This window comes from Aquila chrysaetos, chromosome 7, assembly GCF_900496995.4.
Source record: "Aquila chrysaetos chrysaetos chromosome 7, bAquChr1.4, whole genome shotgun sequence".
NCBI lineage: Eukaryota > Metazoa > Chordata > Aves > Accipitriformes > Accipitridae > Aquila > Aquila chrysaetos.
Window position 1 is genome coordinate 14,035,315 of NC_044010.1, and position 20,873 is coordinate 14,056,187.

The 20,873-nt window shown below is 38.1% G+C and overlaps 2 long non-coding RNA genes across 3 annotated transcripts in view; one reads left to right on the top strand and one right to left on the bottom strand.

Moving 5' to 3' along the window:
- LOC115344045 overlaps window positions 1–17,563 on the bottom strand; it is a 43,361-nt gene extending 25,798 nt beyond the window's left edge. The window contains exons 1-2 of the long non-coding RNA XR_003924387.1: window positions 17,472–17,563; window positions 3,161–3,295 (exon numbers count right to left, since the gene is read on the bottom strand). This is a non-coding gene — a long non-coding RNA (uncharacterized LOC115344045). The remainder of the gene's footprint in view (window positions 1–3,160; window positions 3,296–17,471) is intronic.
- Window positions 703–20,640, top strand: LOC115344047. Of its 2 annotated transcripts, none has more exons than XR_003924388.1 (4): window positions 703–766; window positions 9,083–9,197; window positions 19,266–19,693; window positions 20,437–20,640. It is a non-coding gene; the product is annotated as an uncharacterized LOC115344047 (long non-coding RNA). The 2 variants fall into 2 exon arrangements; XR_003924389.1 differs by having other exon boundaries at window positions 19,266–19,395.
- Window positions 20,641–20,873: the final 233 nt, after the last annotated feature.

Here is a 20,873-nt window from a genome sequence, read left to right on the forward strand (position 1 = left end):
TTTACTGCTCTTTTTCTTAGGAAATATTTATTTCATTTGCCCATTTGTAAATCAGGATAATGATTGTAATGTGCTTTCAATTTTTAAAAAGTCTTTATTTAAAAATTTGGATTTTCAGCCTTGCATTCCTATCACATTTAACCTGCCATGAGAATTCAAAATATTAAAGGATACAGATCTTTAATGAATGTAAGTTATTTTTTCTTATAACTTAATTGCCCAGATCATTTTGATGCTTCAAGGCAATGTTTGAGCAGCTGTGAAAAAAATTTGCATGTCCACAGAGTGCAATATTGTACACAGTACAGGCATCTGCAGGGAAAGCCAGCCCAGCTGAATGTACTTACAGCTCTGCTCAGTTAAATAAGGTTTGTATTCTGCAGAAATGTGCTGTTCTACAAATAACTTAAACTGCTTTGCAAGATGGATGAGTATGTAAAGAGATGACCTGCTTGCATATCTTTGGGCTTCGTGCCAAAAGAGATTTGGATATTACAAATCATCTAATATCTTTTACAATGCTTGGAAGGTTAGAATGGCATCCAATTTGAGCAGTTGTTTGGAGAAAGATGCCAAATTTTGTCTCAGTGACATAAAATACCTTAGCATGAAGAAAGTACAGTAATAAAACCGTAAGAGAAAGAGATAAACTGAGACCTATTACAGAAAAAAAAAAATGACATCTCTTTCTATTTATTGCAGGTGCTGTGTTTGACAACTCTGGAAGATGCTCTTTTTAAGGCAATCTTTTCCTAACCTTAATTAGGTAAGTGGCATATCCTGTTCTGGAAACACATATTTAATTTCATCAGCATGTCAAGTAGAGGCCAGATGGCTTTAATAGGAGACAGTAGAGAAATATAAAATGAACTACAGCTTTAGACTCTTAAATCTGCTTCTAATAGGCTGTCCTACAAAATGAAGGTGCCCTAGATTGAGCTGCTGAACAGTTTTAAGACTCAGTGCAGGCTTTTTGCCCGATTCCATTTAGCTGAGGTCAGGGACATGCATCCTCCCCGAGGCACAGATGTGTTTGCTGACAGAGCAGCCATCAGCCCTCTTTCAGTGAGGAGCTTAGCCCCGCTTCTTTGCTTGTGGTTACCACCACAGCAGACCCAGCAGATTATGTGAGCACTCTCTAGCACATTTCAATGAGTATGAGCTGCATCAGTTTGAATGGTTGAATAAGAAAGTTTTGCCAATATTGGCTAATTTTCATTCATTACCCTAGAGGGGAAGGGGAAGAAAGGGAGGAAGGCAATCCCCGCTTTTTCCAGAACTGTACGTCCACAGTAAGTTGTATTGATCCCTAACAAGGGACACTCCTAGAGCCCCATCGTAAATGGCAATATTCTCGTGTATCCTACATGACAAGATTAAAGTAGTGCCTGCATGCAGCAGTCACCACAAAGTTTTCCTGTACTCTTCCCCACGGCACTGGTTCTTATAGTAATGGCTGGAAAGCTTCTGAGGATGGCAAAAACCAATTTTGTAGCCAAATGGTAGGAGAAAATAAAGCCAAAAGAGGTGAAATAACCAAAGTGGCCTAAGAGATAAAGATAAAGATAGATCCAAAAATCAAATGCCCAGAATCACAGCTCATTATCTTAACCATTCTTTGTCACAGCATTTTTTAATTTTCCTGAGAGTACCTATCCCATCACTAGTGAATTTCTATGGAGTAAACAAATGTCATTTTCATTTGCATCAAATAAAACTTGTGACTAGCCCAAGGAAACGTAAATGATTTGACTAAAACTATACCCTGCATCCGGGACAAAGTTGCAGTAGGAAAATAGGAATTTCACCTCTTTGTAGCATTATTTTTGGCAACTCCAAATTTCCTTAGACACCTGTAAATTATGATTTCTCCTGAACACTTGAAACAACTAACAGTAATTATTTTGAACTACTGTCTTCACTTTATTCTTGTAGCTGAAACAATTGGCTTACATCCGCTTGCAATATTTCCAGCTTTGCTCCATTTATATTACCTTCTATTTTTATATACTTCTGACCATTATTTTCCATAATTACTAAATGCCAGTACAATTTATGAAATTAATCTGGAAACCTATTTGTTTTTATTTTGATTTAACATTACAACTCTGGGCTCTGCTAGTTTCTTAACATTACTTCATTTTTTAAAGTATGAGGAAATATTTTTAAAGTACTATAGATACTTAATTTCTATTGTTCTTTCAGTGAGTATTATACGTTTTAATATTTAATAATGGGCACTGATTTTGATGACAGGAAACATTTTCCAAAAAAGTCCCTTTTCTATTTAACCTTATAACTTGTTGAGCAAGTAAACTGAAACAAAGATGAAATGGACTGCATATGTGAGCCCCAAATTTCATTGTCAAATTTTTGTGGTCTTTTTCTGGTCCATGCCAAGTAAGTTAATTCATATTCTTTCACAACATGCTTTTGAGCAACAGCATGCCATTAAGTATCTGACTTATCAAAAATAGAGAAATAAAATAACAGCATTACCTTTACAAACACTATTGTCTTGACACTTCACAGATTATATTTGCAAAGATACTTGGGTTCTGGTGCATTCAGCATATTCTAGACAGTGTAATTGAATGCATTTCAATCGAATTCTCCTAAAGAATTTCAACAGTGAAAAAAATTTAAGACCTTGATTTTGCTACACATTGGGCTAGTAAAAGTGCTGAAGAACAGAAGCTCTGCCTTTTAGCTTTGAGTAAATAGAGTAAGAGATTTGTTTGCAGAAAGAGGACTACAAAGCCAGAAAATAGGAATAGCATAGCAAATAATGTTAATAAAAATGAGTGAAAGTGTGTCAAAGTAAAATTTAAAACTATCATCTAAAGCTACATAAAAAAAATAAATAGCATGCTACACTAGTTATACTGGAAGTACCAATAAAAATATTACTTCTGAGAAATATGACCTCTGAAAACTGGTTTTTTAGAATGCTTACTGAGCACTGAATACTTAGTGACTCTTTGAAACCCGCTGGTCAGAGCGTCAGCGAGTCATTTTAGTGTGCAAAGCAGTTTGATCAAGCAATTGATGAAGCTGGGAGCTGAACTCTGGCATCCTAAATCATACATACATTGTTACAAACAAAATTATCTGGTATAAAGCTGTGTGCTACCATGTCCAAAATGCTTTCAATGCTTACCCGATCTTGCACGTCTTTATTCTACGCTGCAATTTAAAAGATGGATCATCCTTCTGACTCATTCAAACAGGATATGTTTATCATCCAGAACTCTGCAAGTTCCAGTCCTTTTTCCGAGACATTTCAGTGATACTACTATGAAGAAAAAAGGAAATAAACTATGTACACTCATTAACCAATCATCCACTTACAAAAGAAATTTCTGCCATTTAGAATTATGTGGAAAACAAAATAAAATTCAGGAATGCAGAAGAAATGAAGAACTCTATCTCAACTTGTCAAACACATTACTACATGCTTATATGCATTTTTTCATTATTGTATAGTGTAACAAAGGCACCACTGGAAAAGTCTACTGTAGTTACAGTTTCAGTCTGTTTTTTTCTATCTTTGGAAACATCATAGAGCTTGAGCTATAAATTATAGAGAGCTGGTAAATGAGTCAAAGCAGTTCAGGTAACTATTGCTCGTGTATCATAGAATAGTCAGTAACACACATTAGTTTGAGATTATCATGTATCATAATTGGCTAATCACTTGTACTCTTCCCTTTCCTCCTTGAAATAAGCTACTTATGTGTACTTCCTTATAAACTCTATCAGCTAACAATTAACACACTATAGAAAAATGGATCACATTTTGTATTCAAGTTTCATTTCCCATGAAATTTCATTTCTTATTTCTCATGAAGAAAATATAACTGTCTATATAGTGGGACATTGCAATATATATTTTTATTCCAGCAAGCGTGACACCTTTGATTATAGGAAGTCAAACATACAGTCTCTGTGCCAAAAATTAATAGACCCTTCTGTTTCATTTCATTGAGAAGTTCTTTTACCTTCAAGTGTGTGGGAACCTTGCGTTTGCACAAAGTATAAGAAAGGAAGCAAAAAGAAAAAAATGTTGGTATCCAGGCAAAATTTCTGTCATCCAGCAGAGCTGCTTGAACGTCTCTTCAACATTTACCTTTAACCACAACAGACTGGAAATGTTAGCACTGAAGTAAATGGATGGTGTCAATAATGACTGATACCCACTGGAGTTCTATAAACACAGGCATATTCATAGCCTGTCAAGCAGCCCATATTGTAATCAAATGATACAAGTTATCTACCAGAATAAGAAGTGTGGACAAGACCAAGCCGTTTTAGAGTTATGGTGTCTAAAACTGGTCTCTTCATTGCATACTCTTCTAATGTACCTTGTTTTACAGAAGTGATGAGGTGAACTTGATAGGGATTGGCTTTAATGCTTTTAATAATCATGTGACAGGCAATGTACTAACTGGCCAACTTCTCTGAATATGTCTAAGCCTTTAAAGACTACCACTCCCAAACCAAAGTTGTGTCCACGTTGATGAACTAGTGGATAAGTAGAAATTATGCATTAACATCACTGCTTACATAATCATACTTCTAATGAACAGGAGGGTACATAAATAGCATTGATATTATTTTGCCCATTCCCTTTAAGCTCATTTGCCTCATACTCTAGATGTCAGATTTCCATAGAGAAATCAAGCAGTCTCTTTTCATGGAAGCCTTTTAAGACCATGCAACAAGTGGGAAGACATTCCATGATGATAGGAATGAGGAGTTTAGTTCATGCCTGTCCCTGAAAAAGTGCTATTTAGTGAGACAGTAGTTATTGAAATTGAACTTAAACAATGCAGTCATTTGAAAGTAGTTTAGGAAGGGCAACGGCTGAGTGAAATTAACTGAAAAATTGATCCATTAGAATGTTTTAAAATATATTATCTCATGTGGGGTTCTGATATCTTGACTGATGTGACAGGTCCTGATTGCTAAATAAGATCTCCTCCCCTGTCACAAGTTTATAGAAAAGCTACTTGCTATTTTGATACAATTAAGATAATGCTTGTATAAAAGCCTATGAATAAATAGAGTATGCTCAGTGATTTCCATTGTTAACACAATTCTGTAAAACTAACATATGCCTAGATTCCCCACAGCACAACCAGTCTTGCTGCTTAGTATTTCAGAAAACTAACCTATGTCAGCAGACAGACTCATTGCACAGCCCAAGATTATGATATCCTAAGACAGGATATAGGACAGCCTCTATGTGTATGTGCACATGCATCTGTTGAAGCTGTACTGCGATCAGGGATGTTACTGAGTTCAGATTTTCATGCAAGAGTAATACAGTTGGATATACCTTGATAGCACAGTTGAAAATGGAGACAGAAATTTGTTTGCTAACCGATACCTAATTACTTACTGTTGCGTGCATTCTATTTAACTGCACAGATCAAGAACCTATGGAATAAATCCTTCAGTATTCTTTGCATTGTGAAAGTCTGAAAACCTGGGTAAAATGAAATGCTACAAAAATGGAACTCAGTACTTAAGATCTTAGTTCCCATTTTAAAAAGTCATAAATGACTTCACAAGAGACCAGGCAATGGGGTATTTCAGATATTCAGATCAATTTACTTCCATAGTGGACGCATAAAGCAGAAGAGCTGAATTTGATGCTGACAGCTCTTATTCATATATTTAAATTAATATCATTTCTGTTTTCCTTGGTGATTGAATCTGCTGATTGCCAAAATAATCTGATTTATATTAGAAAATAAGCATTGCCTGAAGCAGTGCTAACTTCTAAAGACATTTTTGTACAAAACTGCAACACAATGCTCCTGTCTTTTCTTTAACAATGGTATTTTTGAACTTCAGAAATACAATCACCTACTGCTGCTTGGTTATATACACTGCTACTTCTTTGTATAGACTTTGTGCTATACCAATTACTTAATGTTATTTATTTTTATTTGATAGAATACAAGACATGTCAAAAACTATAAAAGCTTTCAAGCTGCTTGAAAGATACATTACACTGGAAAAAAGTTTGTTCATTAATAATCCTAATACAAAAATGGAATTTGAGAATGTTCAGTCCCTTCCCTGTTTTCTTCTCTACTTCCTGGTAGTATGAATTAGGTTTTATATAGAAATGGATCTCCTTTGTTTTTTACAGTAATGAAGAATAAAATAGGGGAGATTATGATGTCAATAAATAATAAGTATCCTCTGCCTTATCATTCCTCCAGGTATTTAAACACTATGTTTTTTTGAGGAACTCAAATGCTTTCCAACAATTTTCAGAAGCTTTGCTTATCCTTTTCTAACATATTCCTCCATCTTTTTGGGGAGGGAAGGCAAGCTGGGGAAGGAGGTTTGGTTGTATTTATTCACTGACTGCTGCATTGCAATTTAAGCCCCGCCCAGAGAACAAAAATTCTCAGTATTCAGTAAAAATTCCCTGCAGCTAATGAGTCAAACGTCTGTCAGCTTTTTAATCCATTTATAACACAATTTTTGCCCTTCTGTTTGAACCAAACCATATGGATTTCATCCAAAGACTGTGACAGTTTGCTACCAGACAGTCATTACAGTCATGAGTACACTGAAGAACCCGGATGGCAGAACAGGGACTGATGAACTAGACAAATGTAGGATATGAAGCTGAACACAGACTTGCAACAGACATTGTTCATTTAAATTTATTTTTCTTAACTTTGGCTTTATAATTTCCCTTTATAATATAGTACAAGGCATTTTCCAGATTTGATACATTGTCAGTATCAGTGGCGCATTGTGTACAACTGATTCCTTTCTCCACTGTTTTTCCTCCATTTTCTTCCAAGGCATAAATAAGAGAATTCAGAACTTAAACAATTCCCACCGCTACGTGTCAAATATTTTCATTGAATCATAGAATTATTGTTAAGTATTTACTAATACATCATCTGGTATTACTAGATACTCAAAATTATCATATGTATTCTGGTTTTCTACTCCAGCTATATCAATTACTCAAAAAAAAGAAAAAGCCCTATGTAAGTTCTCATGGATATCCCTTAAGATTCCATATTTAACAAAACATAAATTTGGTTTAGTATATAATAGGAAATGTAAGGATATATTATGCAGATCTCTTCAGTAATTGAATAGTCTTTAAGGAATAAGGAGAATTATCATTTTCCAGTTAAATAACATAGTAGACCAACACAGTATCAAACTAAAGGATGTAGCCAAAGAAAAATTATTTGGAGTTCCTGAATGTATATATTAGTACATATACAAACTGAAGATATTGTACATTGATCCACAATACTGTAGAGGCTGACAAGGAATTTGGGTAACAAAGCTCTGCTGTTGAGTGTCAGCTAAGTTCAACTGACAGACTAGAAATCATCTGAAGCTGTGGTTCAGCAGTCTGGATAAACTTAGAGTCATTGGTACAAAATGGTTTTGGCTCAGGGTGAAATCAATGAGGAGGAACTTCCACACTGAGATGCTTGTTTCCGTTTGTAGCAAGTGGTGCATAGGTCAGTGAAAATTATAAGCACAAGGTTCATATTCCCTCAAAACTAATTAAATATTCATTCTGGAAAAGTATCATTACATTTTCTATGCCCCTGACTGAGCTGGATCCAAAGTGTTTCTCCTCTTCCCTTTGCTTTCAAGCAAAAGTTGGCCTGGAATGAATTCATCCATTTGGGTAAGATCTTTCTGCACATCACTCTTTTTCTTTCTACTTTCTTGTCTCTGAGGCTGCCAAAACCTGCCGTAGCAGAGATACTGGCATAGCAAGTATTAAGCATGCCTCACTGTTTTCCTTGCTCTTTTGAGGTTTTGACTGTTCCCTGTCTGTCACCTTCACCACTGTGAGCGATGATGTAATTTGTAGTTGTCCTCACGCACTGCCATTTCCCTCCTCCTATATCTTTCCTGATTAACATTTGGGTTTATATAAGCCATTGTAAATGAGTTCACTGTCGTTATTAGATTACAGTTAACTTGATGCATAGTGTTTCTTACAGCTTTCTTCGTTTTAATACTAGCGTTTGCTGTCCTTTTTTTCTCTCCAAACACTTCACTGTGCACATATTGTACTCTCCTCAGTCCAGAATTCTGAAGCACAATACTTTCATGCTTCACAAAAATTTCCAGAGTTTTATTTTGAACGTTGTTATTTTGATAGTTCTTTATTCTGTCAGCAATGACTGGAATAGGACGGTACTCAGGGGAAAGAGAGGTACGTACCACTACACAGTCAGTATATTTTCCAAGATCCCTTATGATGAGGTTATGACTGTCTCTAAATAGACTTGTCTAACTTCACATGCTGTCAGTCATTCAAAAGAAAAGATCTACATTCAGTCTTCATTCAGTCCCTAGGAGAAACCAGACAAGACACCCTAACAAAATAAATGTAGGAAACGGCACTCTATTCTGCCACTTATGCCTGAAAAGGATGGAAAATCTATAGCTTTCAATTGTTTTTCTTCTTTCTGTGCAGAGCTGGGTGTTCTGTATGCAATAAGATAGACACTTCCAGTTTTCCTGAAATGCTGTTGATGAAATTTGTCCTTGGTGCAAGCACACCAGTGAATGGAGACACACCTAGAATTCATGTGACTCACTATTCCTGAAAGAAGGTAGAAGGGTCCCATAATGAGACCATACTCTTTCTGCAACTAAGGAATCACGAGTAGATGGTAAATGTTAAATTGCAAAGATTAAATTTCATCCCCAAATAAAAAAGGGACGGTTGTGGCCCCAGAGGACTGACAGCAAGAGTGGTTTTACCAAAAGCTAACATGAAGTCACTTTTGTTTATCTTCTGTTCATCATAAACTGACTATAGTAGGCACAGGCATTTTATTGCGTCTAGCCCTACACAGTACATAAGCACCACAGCCAAACCAGATACAAGGCCGAGATGCTCCATAGCTTTTGCTGCTCCAGCAAATCTAACAGATCTCAGTCTTCATCTCTATGTGTTTTAGCCCTTGACAGATCAGTCATTAAGTAAAAAAAGCATCTGCTATTGAATAATGCCTTACCATATTAAAATTTAAGCATATTTGTAACTGTTCTCCTATGGCAGAGAAAGGGTGCCAAAGGCTGACCCAAATCCATCTGAGGATCTGCGTGACTTCACGTTGCCTGTATGGAAGAGCTCCAGCTTGCTAAATGCCTGAACCGAGAAAGATTGAAATAAGGTGAGCAAAGTTTCGGGAAAAAGGAATTACCTGAAGGTGAGCACACCTGGGGGAAAAGGATGTGGTTAGCTTGGTAAACTTTTAAAAGCTGCCACGAAGTGGAGTCACCATTACAGTAACCAGTAACAAGCACAGCTGAGTATATTACTGTCATCATCTTCTGTGCACTGAGCAGGTAATACTCTTTTAAAAGTGATCTCTGAATGGGCTTGTAGTTGCCAGAGGACACTGTGAAGTTATTGCTTTGCTTGTGTTTGACTGGGACTGTTTTTTTCCTTTAGTCTTGCTGGAGCATCTCACGGGCTTATTTTATAAAACATCTTTCCTGTATGGCCTTCCAGGGGAGGCATGGGTGTCTTCTGCTTATTGTCTTTCTGACTGTACCTCTCCTCTTAAAGGTTTCTTTCAGTGAAAAGCATATCAATAGCTGTCATATTATTTCTATCTAATTCATTTCTGGCCCATATTTATGAATCCATGCTTTCTCACTAGAAAATAAATTGCAAAATCACTGAGCTAGCAAAACAGCCAGGAGCTGAAAGGAGGTGGGAGAGAAAAAAAAATACAAAGCAAAGTTTAATTGAGATAACAGTGACCTGTATATTAGAAAGAAGACATTACATGTGCAGTTTCAAATAGTATATTAGGAATCAAAGGGTCTGGATTGTCATGTGGAAGTGGTGTTGCTCACCTACGGGCTCAACATATTTATGTGCAATCTTTTGTGTACCAAGCCAAACCCATCCAACCACCTATTGGCATTTTGGAGCTCCATCACCTATGTACTAGTACAGATTATAGCCTCATAGTAAAGCCTTGTATGAACGTAATGCAAACAAAGCTTCTGAAAGTGGTTTTCCTTCACCTTATGAGAAGACAACTGAAGGAATTAGATGATTTATGGTATGATCTCCAATAACACTCAGTTATCGTATAGCTTTGACATTTTTATGCCCTGCACGGATGGCTGTACAAGCTGCCTGCTGTGCCTACAACTAAGCAAGTTCTTCCCCCTCCCAGTTATGTCTACCTGGGCCTTCCCTGCTTGTTGGCTAACACTAGTGAATTAGGAGGCAAGCAGCTTTTGGAAGCTAATGAAAACTGTTTTGAGAGAAGAGAGTCTTTAGGCAAAAGGATGAAGAAGGAAAAAGAACAGAGAGCAGTTTTGCTAAAGAGCAGAAACCCAGAAATTTGTCCTGAGGTAAGGGTCGATTCTGCTCCCACCTTCACTCTCCCATGCTGTGTGCAAGGCACCGGCCCCACTCCTTTGCTGGCTGAATGCTCTGAACTGAGTTTCTGTAAACACAGAGGAGTGGCAGGCCAACAAGTAAGGCTTCCAAACCTGCCGACTGAGAGCTTCCAGTGGACAAATTTATCTGCAGTATAGCAGGACTGGGCAGCCTGTACCATGTGCAGGGTGGCACCAGACTATATGATCTGCAACAGCTGAGAGACCCACTTTGGAATAGCAGGTTGAAGCAAGTCATCACAGTTTACCTTTAGTCTGTAAACTAAATTGGGGAAAATTCCATTGTCTTTGAAACAGTCATATTTTGGTGACTTCTACCCATTTCTATCTATAACCACAGAGTTAAGATGCTAACCTTTTGAAACTCAGAGAATGCTAAACATTTTCTGCAAAGAGCGAAGGATGTTTACACGTTAATGTTCTATTTTTTCAGCTTACATATTGACTCAGAACACAAAATAAAGACATACTGTATATTTGTCCACATTTAACAAACACTTGTTTTAGCCCCTGGTTGGCTGTGTGCATGATCCCTATTTCACACAATCTCATTTTTCTTAGCTACTTCCTCCTCCAGAACTTCAGGCCTGCTTTAACTGTGTTGCTAATCACTGCCTTCTGTAAAGACAGCATCTCCCAGAGGAATTTGAATTACGGGAAGAAGAAAATACTGCTACTTGGGATACTGTGCAGAGAAGTGGAGTGATTTTTTAAAATGATTACTGGTGATATCGAGTGTTGAGTAACTGCACTGTTTATCATCTAAATTACTTTTATCTTGTACTCCAGGTCATTCATAAAGTCTAAATCTAATACTGCTTTGTCTTTTATGTCTCAAACGTGTAACTTAAAGCATGTGGTACTTTAATTTTATTGGTCTAGTCTGTTGTGCCTAGTGAAAGAAATGGCTTAAGAGCTTAGACATTTATACCATCTTCAAACTGAAATGTCATGACAGTATATGTTTGCAATTAGACATTTTTAAACTGTCTATACTCTGTAATTCTCAAAATTTCAAGTTCCGATACTTGACCTTTGTCAGGTTAAATGTGAACAGAACACAGTTTGTCTCTAATATTTGTATCAAATATGCACAAGTGTTCTGCTTGGTAGAGATATGGTACCCTACATACCTTTCTGTTCCAGTGAATGTTACTCAATCAACTGTGTTTGGTGACATTTTGAAGTGAAAGAAATTACAATTTTTCAAACAAAAGTTTTCACCAATATTTTTACATTTTGAAGTGACTGGGTCCTCTGAGTTTATTATCTTTTCACTATTTATAGTTGTTGTTTACTTTTCCCTACCTTTTAGGAACAACCAGAAGAGAACTGTTCCACGTTTCCTTGCAGTCAGTGCCTCAATCAACAGCACTATCAAGTTCTCACAGAAGGCACCAATCAGGCATTTTTTTTCTGTGCTGAAGTTAGTTGCTAGCAGAAGTTTAATATCTTTTTAGGATAGTGCTTTAAGCAGCAGAGAGAGACAGAGATAGACAGAGAGACTGCAAAACAGCAAAAGGCCATCTTGCCATCCAAAATGACCTTCACATATCCAGCTGATATTGTCACATATTAAGGGCCAAATCCTGGCTCAATGCGCAATTGAAGCCTAAACAGATGTTTAGAGAAAATAATATAAAGCCACCCTGAAGTGCTCTACTGCTAACAATATCATTTGTTAATCTACCTAAGATTTTTGGCCTGAAGTAGGTACCTAACGTGCTACGGAAGGAACACATGGCCAGTGGTACTTGGCTCCCATCCTAGGACATATCTTTATGGATTTGTCATGGCCAAGGGCAGCAGAGGCTGAGGAGCAGTCTTCCTTCTGGGTATGACAGTTTTGGCAGGCATCTCTATCTACTGTTCTGCCAGAATTTGGCCAAGAGTTCGAAATCCTGTACATCTTATTCAGTTGTTCCACTGAAGTCAATGGAACTTTTTTGTGAGTAAGATGAAAAGGATTTGGCCCCCAAAGTTTTTAACCCTTTAAGTAGCAAGAGACTAGTTTCATTGCACTTAGCCCATCATTCACAAATAACTTTCTACTCGAAAACAGAAGATGGTTGTTGATGTATATGGGAAATTTGGCTGCGCAGTATTGTGAAACTTTTTTGCTGAACTTGCAACATCAGTGACTAAAAGGAGATGCAGAAAATAGACAGCCAAAATCGACTTTAAAAATTTTAGCTTAATAGTGAAATACCTTTTATGATTTCACACTAACGTAATTAAGTGGGAGAGGGGAGAATGGAGAAAACTAGATGGCAACAAGCTGAGAACAAACTGCATGGTGGTTTAGAGAAGTTCCCTAAGAAACACTAGCCAGCAGATCTGCAATGTTTTATTGATAATAAGGATTCATAATCAGTTTTGATCCCTCAATGTCACACGTGGAGTTTTGAGGGCACTACACAGTACTGCACTTCAGTGCAAATAAAAGCTAGCAAAGCATGCGGGACCTTACACTCTGCAAGGTGTTTCAAGGCTGATGCATTCCTTCCATTACAGTAAGGAAATCATGTGGGAAAAAGGGGGGGGAAGGTGAAAGGGATATTTTAGGCAAAGAGTAGGTGTGGCTGAAAAGACCTGTGGGTAAATGGGATCTCCGTTACGCAAATCTGACAGAGTAACTTAATCTGGTTTCCTGTGGTGTGGTGTGTAGATCCTTCTTGCCTTTCAATTAAATATGCAGCGTGGCACAGCTGCACAGCCCCAGTCAAGGCGCCTAGTGCCGTTGAGACCATTACATCACCATTAGCCATAATGTGTAAAGAAGACAGATTTACTCAATTATATAACACTTTTGGCACCAATTCAGCAAGTTGCGTACCATGTGCATACATCGAAAGTGGTTAAATACTCACGTCTGAGATGATTGTACCTTTGTGCTTACACATAAAGTATAAACCTTGCTTGGATCATGGCTCGTAAAGGTGGACTATCAATAATTTGGTCTAATTAGAAAGTGAAGTGACCACTGGGCCCAGTGATTAAAAGTTCCTTTTCTGTAAACTAAGGATTACAGTCACTGACGTGCTCTAGCCATGGACATTATTCTCTGTCATTTATTCAAACATAGTTTCAAAATAACCCCCCTTTTTATAAACATGTATGTGGACACAATTTTAACTCCAGTTGCTGTAATTGCATCTAATCTAGTCAAATTCATTTTTATTAAAATTCACACTGTGAGACTAATGAACCTAAAGCACTGGAATCATTCTCAGTACACACAGTTAGATCCATTTACTGAATCTCCATTGTCTCATGCCCAGAAGAAAAAAAAAAACACCACCGAGATGCAAAACACATCTTCTCAGTCATCTCCCCTATAGGAAATAGTTTAAATAAACTATGTTGTAACAGATAAGGGAATGTAAGCAAAGTTTCCTTTACTGAGTTTTAATATGAAAGAATGGTTGACTGACGAAGAGTGGTTTAAGGGATAGTGAAACTAGAAGGAGAAAAGTCAGCTGCTGGGGATGGACAGCTAGATGATAGTTACAGACAGCTGATGTACTTACAAAATTGATGTATCCAGAAGCTTAAGAAAAGATACAGTCATTCTGGCTAACAGACAGCTGTCCTTTCATATTTTTTCCCAGTGGCCTGTAGGCAGGGAATGATCTTCTAGAAATCATTCACAAGGTCGCTCTTCCCCTTTTCATCCAGTTCCCCCTTCAAAACTTGTTTTCCTATGGCACACGCAAATAACTGGCCAACAAGCAACAAGGAGACTGAGGGGGCTGTGTAGGTGATGCATATGTAGCAAGGACAATGGGTGTATTTCAATCCCTACTAGTCTTCACAACATAATACATCTATCCTTTGAGGGACTGCCAGATATATTACTGCCAGATATATTACTAAGTAAAGCAAAATAAAATCACACTTTTTTCCAATACATGGGTTTTATCATGGTGTCTTTTTGCTCAAAAGCCCAAGTAAATAGATCTTGATATGTGATGGTGAAGAAACTTTTTGAGATTTGGGGAGCTGTTTCACTTTTCACTCCAAAGACGACAATCGAAGATAAGACTAGCCCTTAAAACTGAAAATCACTATCAAAACACTTGTGTTTTTACCACCTTGTTCCCCAAGCAGGGGGTGCCTATTTATCACACTTCAGTACAGTGCTCTCTTTTGAGAAGGGAGCACAAAGAGGATGCAAAGTGCCAGAACTTCCAAATGAAAGCTCCTCCACAGGTGACAAAACTTATTTTGCCACTTAACCAATGAGAAGTGATTCCTTCCTGTGCTAATGACATTTCTGCACCTGGCAGAAAAAAGAAAGACCTCTTCTCACTCTGTCTGCTTTGTGCCTCCAATAAAATATCAAATTTTTCCATAACTTTAAACTCATCATAAGACGTATCAAAGTAGGTTATCTCTTCACACGTCTGAAGGGAATGGCTTTTATATCACATCTAGAGTTGGGCAAAGTACAGAACTACTTCTCCATCAACAATTTTCATTGACTTTTTTCATTGTAGTTTTTCAGTCATTTTTAGCCACTGATAATTATGGATCATCCAACACAACTGCATCAATAAAGTATTGCAGATAACTCCTCAGTAATGAGAATACATAAAATCCCCTGCTCAATAGGCTATGCAATCAGGTCAACCCCTGCAAAAATAATTTGAGATAATGCCATCTCTATGACAATTCATTTAAAGTGGAATTTGTTAATGTTGGATGAGATCCTTGACTGCAGTAAATCAAGACAGCCTCGCTGACTCAATGGAATGACACTGAATTGCACCAGATGAGTCAGTCTGCAGCTTTTTGTAACTAACGGTTGCTTTTCATGAGCTTTGTTGCTATTGTTATATCCATTATAAGTTTACTTAAAAACATTTTTTTTCTCAAGGAAAGTTTATTTATATAAGATATGTTTACTTAAAATGGCAAATTATTACATGTGTTTTCTATTTGCAGAACATAAATTAACAAAGGTTTTACTTAAGTGGATGGCATTATTCAGTTTCTCTCTCATATTTGGCTAGCAATGGATCAGACAATCACGGCTCTGCTAAGCCGATCAGGTGGTTCTCTGATGTCCCAGACAGGAGACCCAGACAGCTGTGGGTTTCTTCCATGATCCATGCTGAATTCCTTCTCATAGAAACCATGGTGGAGGAGAAGAGGCAGGTCTTCTAGAGTCAGGACACTGATTTCAGCACTGGAGGTGAGAATGCTCATAGGTTTTACAGCTTAAGCGTAGCCTTTATGCTGCATCGGACCTTTCTCCCCCTCTGCAAGCTATAGTATTCAGGTCACTTGACTTAGTTGCATTGTTAACATTCTCACTTTTGGGAAGTATGTGGCAATTTTGAAGTAGACCGCACATTTTCTGCGTCGCTTACCTTTCAGAGCTGCACGTATGGGCAAAGACATAATTTCACAAAGTCCTTAAATATATTCCAAAAACCGTGAAGCTAAGATGTGGTTTAGGAACAGCAAGAAAAAAGTGTCCATTAGTGAAGTCCCTTTTGGACACAAGAAAGAGCCTGGAGTGTTGTCTCTCGGCTTTTTGCCTTTAGCTTTTCCATTTACTGTGCTAATGAAGTGGATGTAACAAGAACCTGTATAGGTAAGTAAAAAGAGTGGGGAAGGTTTGATTTTAACATTTTTTTACTCATAGTCTGTTTTCAGATCTAATATACATATCCCAAAATATGTCACACAGCATACAAAATTAATAACAAGCTGCTTTCTTTTATAGCCCTCAATGTTCAGAGGGCTACAAAATTGCCTTGTGTATATGTGCTTTCAATTAAAATTTCCAATTTCCAGGTCCACTACTTTGTCTCCACAAGTACAAAAAACAGCCAAAAGCAGGAGAAATGACTCCATGGACTTGGACCTCTGTACTCATTATGAGGTGGTTAGGAAGCACCTGCTATTCACCAGCTTAGAAAACAATTTGAAATTCAAGTAAGTCTCAGCAAGAACCTAACAAAGAGCATCAGGAAGCTAGGCAGCTAGCCAGTTTCATATGCTTCATCTCTCAAAGATTTTTTTGCTCTGATGCTCTCCCCCACCACCATACACCAATTTTTTTTGCTTTTCTTTCTATATTTGAAGTGGAAACATGTCATTGTTTTAAATGACTCCTACATATTTTCTAGAATGGAGATTTTAATGCCTTGTAGTGACAGAAATTATTTAGCAAGGTAAGGCTTAGGAATAAAAGAATGTGTTAATATAGAAAGCCAAGCCAGATTTTTCTCTTCAAAAGAGCAAACACGTAAGTGTGAGTGAAAAATGTGCCTGGGCTTAGGTTGAAAGCCTGGCACATGATATGAGGACTCCGAGCACATAATTTCCAGCTTTCCTTGGGTATTCATTGTAGCAACAATGTGAAATTAAGTTCAACTGTGCAGTAATTTGAGAAATGCTTTATAATGATAATGATCCATTCAGTATCTCTGCCTTAGACAATTTTTTGGCCAGTTCACAATTTCTATTTTCTAATAATTACGCTCAACAGAAAGATCAGGTAAATCTGATGTAAATTTATATTTTTTGGCTATCACAATTACAGATGTGTTAGAGGAAACAGAGATGCTGTCTGTGAATTCATTAATGTGGATGAAAACCACACTCCATACTGTTTTAGAAACAGTGTTGAGGTGGGCTCAGGCCAGGCACTCTGACATCCATGGATATACAAAGCTAAAGCTTTGCAGGTTCAGCTGAGCCTTTCAGCATTCCTATAGGTGATATGCACAAACTTTCAGACCTTGGGACCTGTCATCCTAAACTAAGTGATCTGATTTTCACTTAGAGGTGGGAAAGCCATGTTTCTGCAGTCAGTGTTTGGTTTTCACACCTCTAAGTTTGGTTCCTTCTTTTGCTGCAAGCAGCATGGCTTGGATATCCTCAAATTAGGGATGGTTTGAAATTTTTAGTTGTTAACTCAAACTGAAACTTTACCTGCTATAGGGCTTTGTTTACTCTAGGGTCCTAAAGAATGGGAATCCATTCAACTTTTCCTGTAGCTGCCGACTTACCTAAATGTTGCACCTCCTCACCACTTTTGTGCAGCCTCTACCATTTTGGTGTTTACCTTTTCCTACCACTGCAGAAATGGGTGCATGGTTCTGTTTCGTTGAAATGCGGAAACCAAATTAAATGAGACCAGTAATCGCAACTATGTGAATATCCATTAAAAAGAAGGTCTAAAGCAGGCAATATACTGAAAACACATACAAGAAAAAAACCAAATCTGATACTCTGAGTGTTATGTGTAGATTGAAAGACAGGATGGGAAGGTTTGACTTTAATGATGTGTACTGATGTGGGAAATTAAATGGGTCAGGCTAGCTCCAGGGAGCAAAAAATGTTTTTCCTTAAGGTCATATAAAATGTCATATTTTCATCCAAAAATGCTAGAACGTTACTTCTTTGTTAGCATTTTGTACTTAGTATTAACCTGCTATTCATTGCAGGTAAAAAAGTATTTCTTTCTTTTACTGCAAAAAGTATACTGCACTCTTTAACATGTCCAGAAAATCGAGATCTGTGTCTATATTTGAATAAACACAGGACTGAACCTCCTTATTGACTGAGCTACTCCAAATAATCTGCAGTTTTCAGGCTTTACACTCACTTCTTTTTTATAACAGAAGATAACAAGAAGTACAACCACACAGTAGGGCTGCACCTGCTATGAGTGTGCATGTGTGTGGCGCCGGGTTTCAAGAGGGGAGAAATGTAGTAACAGAGCAGGAAGGATTTTTTTAACCCACTGACATACAGTTTGTAGTCTCAGGCTGCAGGGATTACTTTACCCTGATGCATTTGTGCTGTGTTCACCATGCAAGATTAAAACAACTACCGGATTTGAGTTGGGCAGGGAATTTCAATTCCTTGTCAGTTTGGTCACAAACATTGGCCCTCCTGTGTAGCGGGTGGCCTGGTCTGCTTCTTAAGGACATTCAGAGTAGTTTTATTAATGTGCTCTCCCAGGAACACAGTGTGCATTATCCTTCCTTTTTTCCTGAGGCACAGGACAGTTGAGACTTTGGTCTTTCTTTTATTACAGGTCAAATGAGTATTTGGAAGCGTTCTGTGACTTGTAGCATACCACACTGTGTGAAGTTGCTTCTGAATTAGATATATATAGCCTGGTTGTCCATGACTGCAAGGGACGGGACTCAATGATCCAAGTAATTGTTTCCAATCCTATGTTCTCCAGCATCCAGAATCACAAAATAGCTGGTAGATGAAGGATGGCATTTATCTGGCCAAAAGCAGTCATGCACACTGTAGGTGAGTGCCTACATTTTAGCTGATCAGCCTATGATCTTTTTATGATGAACCAATATAAACAGGCACTTCTGAGATGCAGTTCAACTCAGCTAAAGAATATGGGTAAAATACTCAATGAGTCACACCCTAAAATCAGGACATTCACTTTAAAGGAATTTAAGGACACTCAGGTCAGTTGTAGACAGCTACAGAACAAAGTTATATGAAATTATTTCAGCCAGTGATACTTGGTTGAAATTTAAATAAGACATGCAAAATCACTTCTCTGCTGTTCACTGGCAAGATACCAACTGGAAGACTGCATCCAGTTTTTTGATGTTACACTTCAAGAAAGGTGTGGACTCGTTGGAGAGAATCTACAGATGAGTGAGAGAGATTAAAGGATTGAAAACCAAGAACGACACAGAAAAGCTAAATACAGATTAAAGGAGAAAAGGCCAGGGAAAGGGAAATAGGAGAAAATGGACATTAATACTCCTCAAGTGTATGAAAAGCTGTTAAAGAGACTCTTATTTTATGTCCCTGCTGGATAGAACAAGAAACATGGACGTACCCTGCTGCAAAAAAGATGAAGATTTGACCATGGCTTTGTCAAGGAAGTGCAGCAAGAGGAATCAAGCCCAGTGGATCAGTCTTCCCCAGGGCTCCTCCCTGCTGTTGGAGGTGGAGAGTTCAACTGTGCCAAATCTCTGCTTGGTTCAGTATCTGCTGGTGGATGAGGGGAAGTAGCTAAAAGCATGCCAATCCTCACCCTGTTCTCTTACCTCTCCAAGTCCCATTTCTCACCCTGTGCTCTCTCCATGTTTTTTAGTTATGTCTTTGTTCCCTTCTTCTGCAGCAACAGGCAAAAGTTTGGCCCACAAATACAAACAGAAAATGTGCTTGGGACTCTGCTGAGAGCCTAGTCAAGGCTACACCACGCAAGGGAAGAAGAAGGACAAATGGCCCCGTGTGTTAACAGGTGACTAGAAATGCCCTGCACTCTAACTAAATCAAAGGGGTTTGATATTGTACACACTTCTGATAGCAATCTCAAGGAATGAGGAAACAGTTGACTTTTGACGCTGTTTCTCAGGTTTTTCAGGTGCCGCAGCGACTGCTTATCTTGAATATTTAACCACCTCGCTATTGCAGATCCCAATTTAATGATGTTCTGACAACTTTCCTTTTTCTTTCAGTCTTTCATCACTCAAGGTGTAGGACAGACGAGAAAGTGTGGGGAAAAAGTCAGCATACATTAACAGCCCACAGAAATGCAAAATGAAAGAAGAGGAAAACTATGCAAATAAGCATGTTTGAGTCCTTGCTGCTAACCTGCAAACCAGAATGAAAACAGCCAGAAGCAATCTGAACTGATTGAGAGAAAATGTGGGAGGACTGTGGCTGGTTAAGTGAAAGGGAGATGTTTAGAGAGGTCTTTAGCTAGCTAACTTTATTTTGTGAAAACACCTGCCTATATTTTAAAGCATATTTTCAGTCCAGCATTCTGAGTGTATAATTGCTTGGATTTTGTACAGACTAAGGAAAGTGCTGTTAGAACATCTCCCCTTGAGCATAACACTGGCACCCTTTCAGACCCCACCCCGGGAGTTTTCTACCACTCCAAGAAGTGATGTGGAATCTGCCTTCCTGTATCACCTCTACTCCTAAAAAAATTATATGCAATGTCTCACATCCTTCCCTGGCCCCTTTCCTTCTGCACAGGACCCAGAACCCTCTCCTGGTCTCATGGCCCCTTTGGAGCTGTGATGCCTTCCATCACTACTGTGACCCAGACAACAACAGCTCAGAAAATTCTACTGATGTTACAGAAGTCAGCCTGACCTACAGTGCTTCAGCTGGCCTTGCCTGACATGTGGGACCACACAAGACAGAAAAGTTATCGTGCTCAAACAAGTCCCTCAAGCCTTCTCAGCTGAAGCCTCCATGTTATCTGATGGCAGATGTACTCTGTTGCACAATCATTGCAAGACAGTTATAAAGAAAACACAAGACACTTAAAAAGTCTGACACATCATGTTGGACCGCACATCTAAATCCTATTAAAAACTGCACAAAAAAAATGCATGTGCAACTATCTGCAAATACAGTTTTGTTTGCACAACTAAAGTTGCCTAAAGGTTTGCAATGGTTTTCAGCAT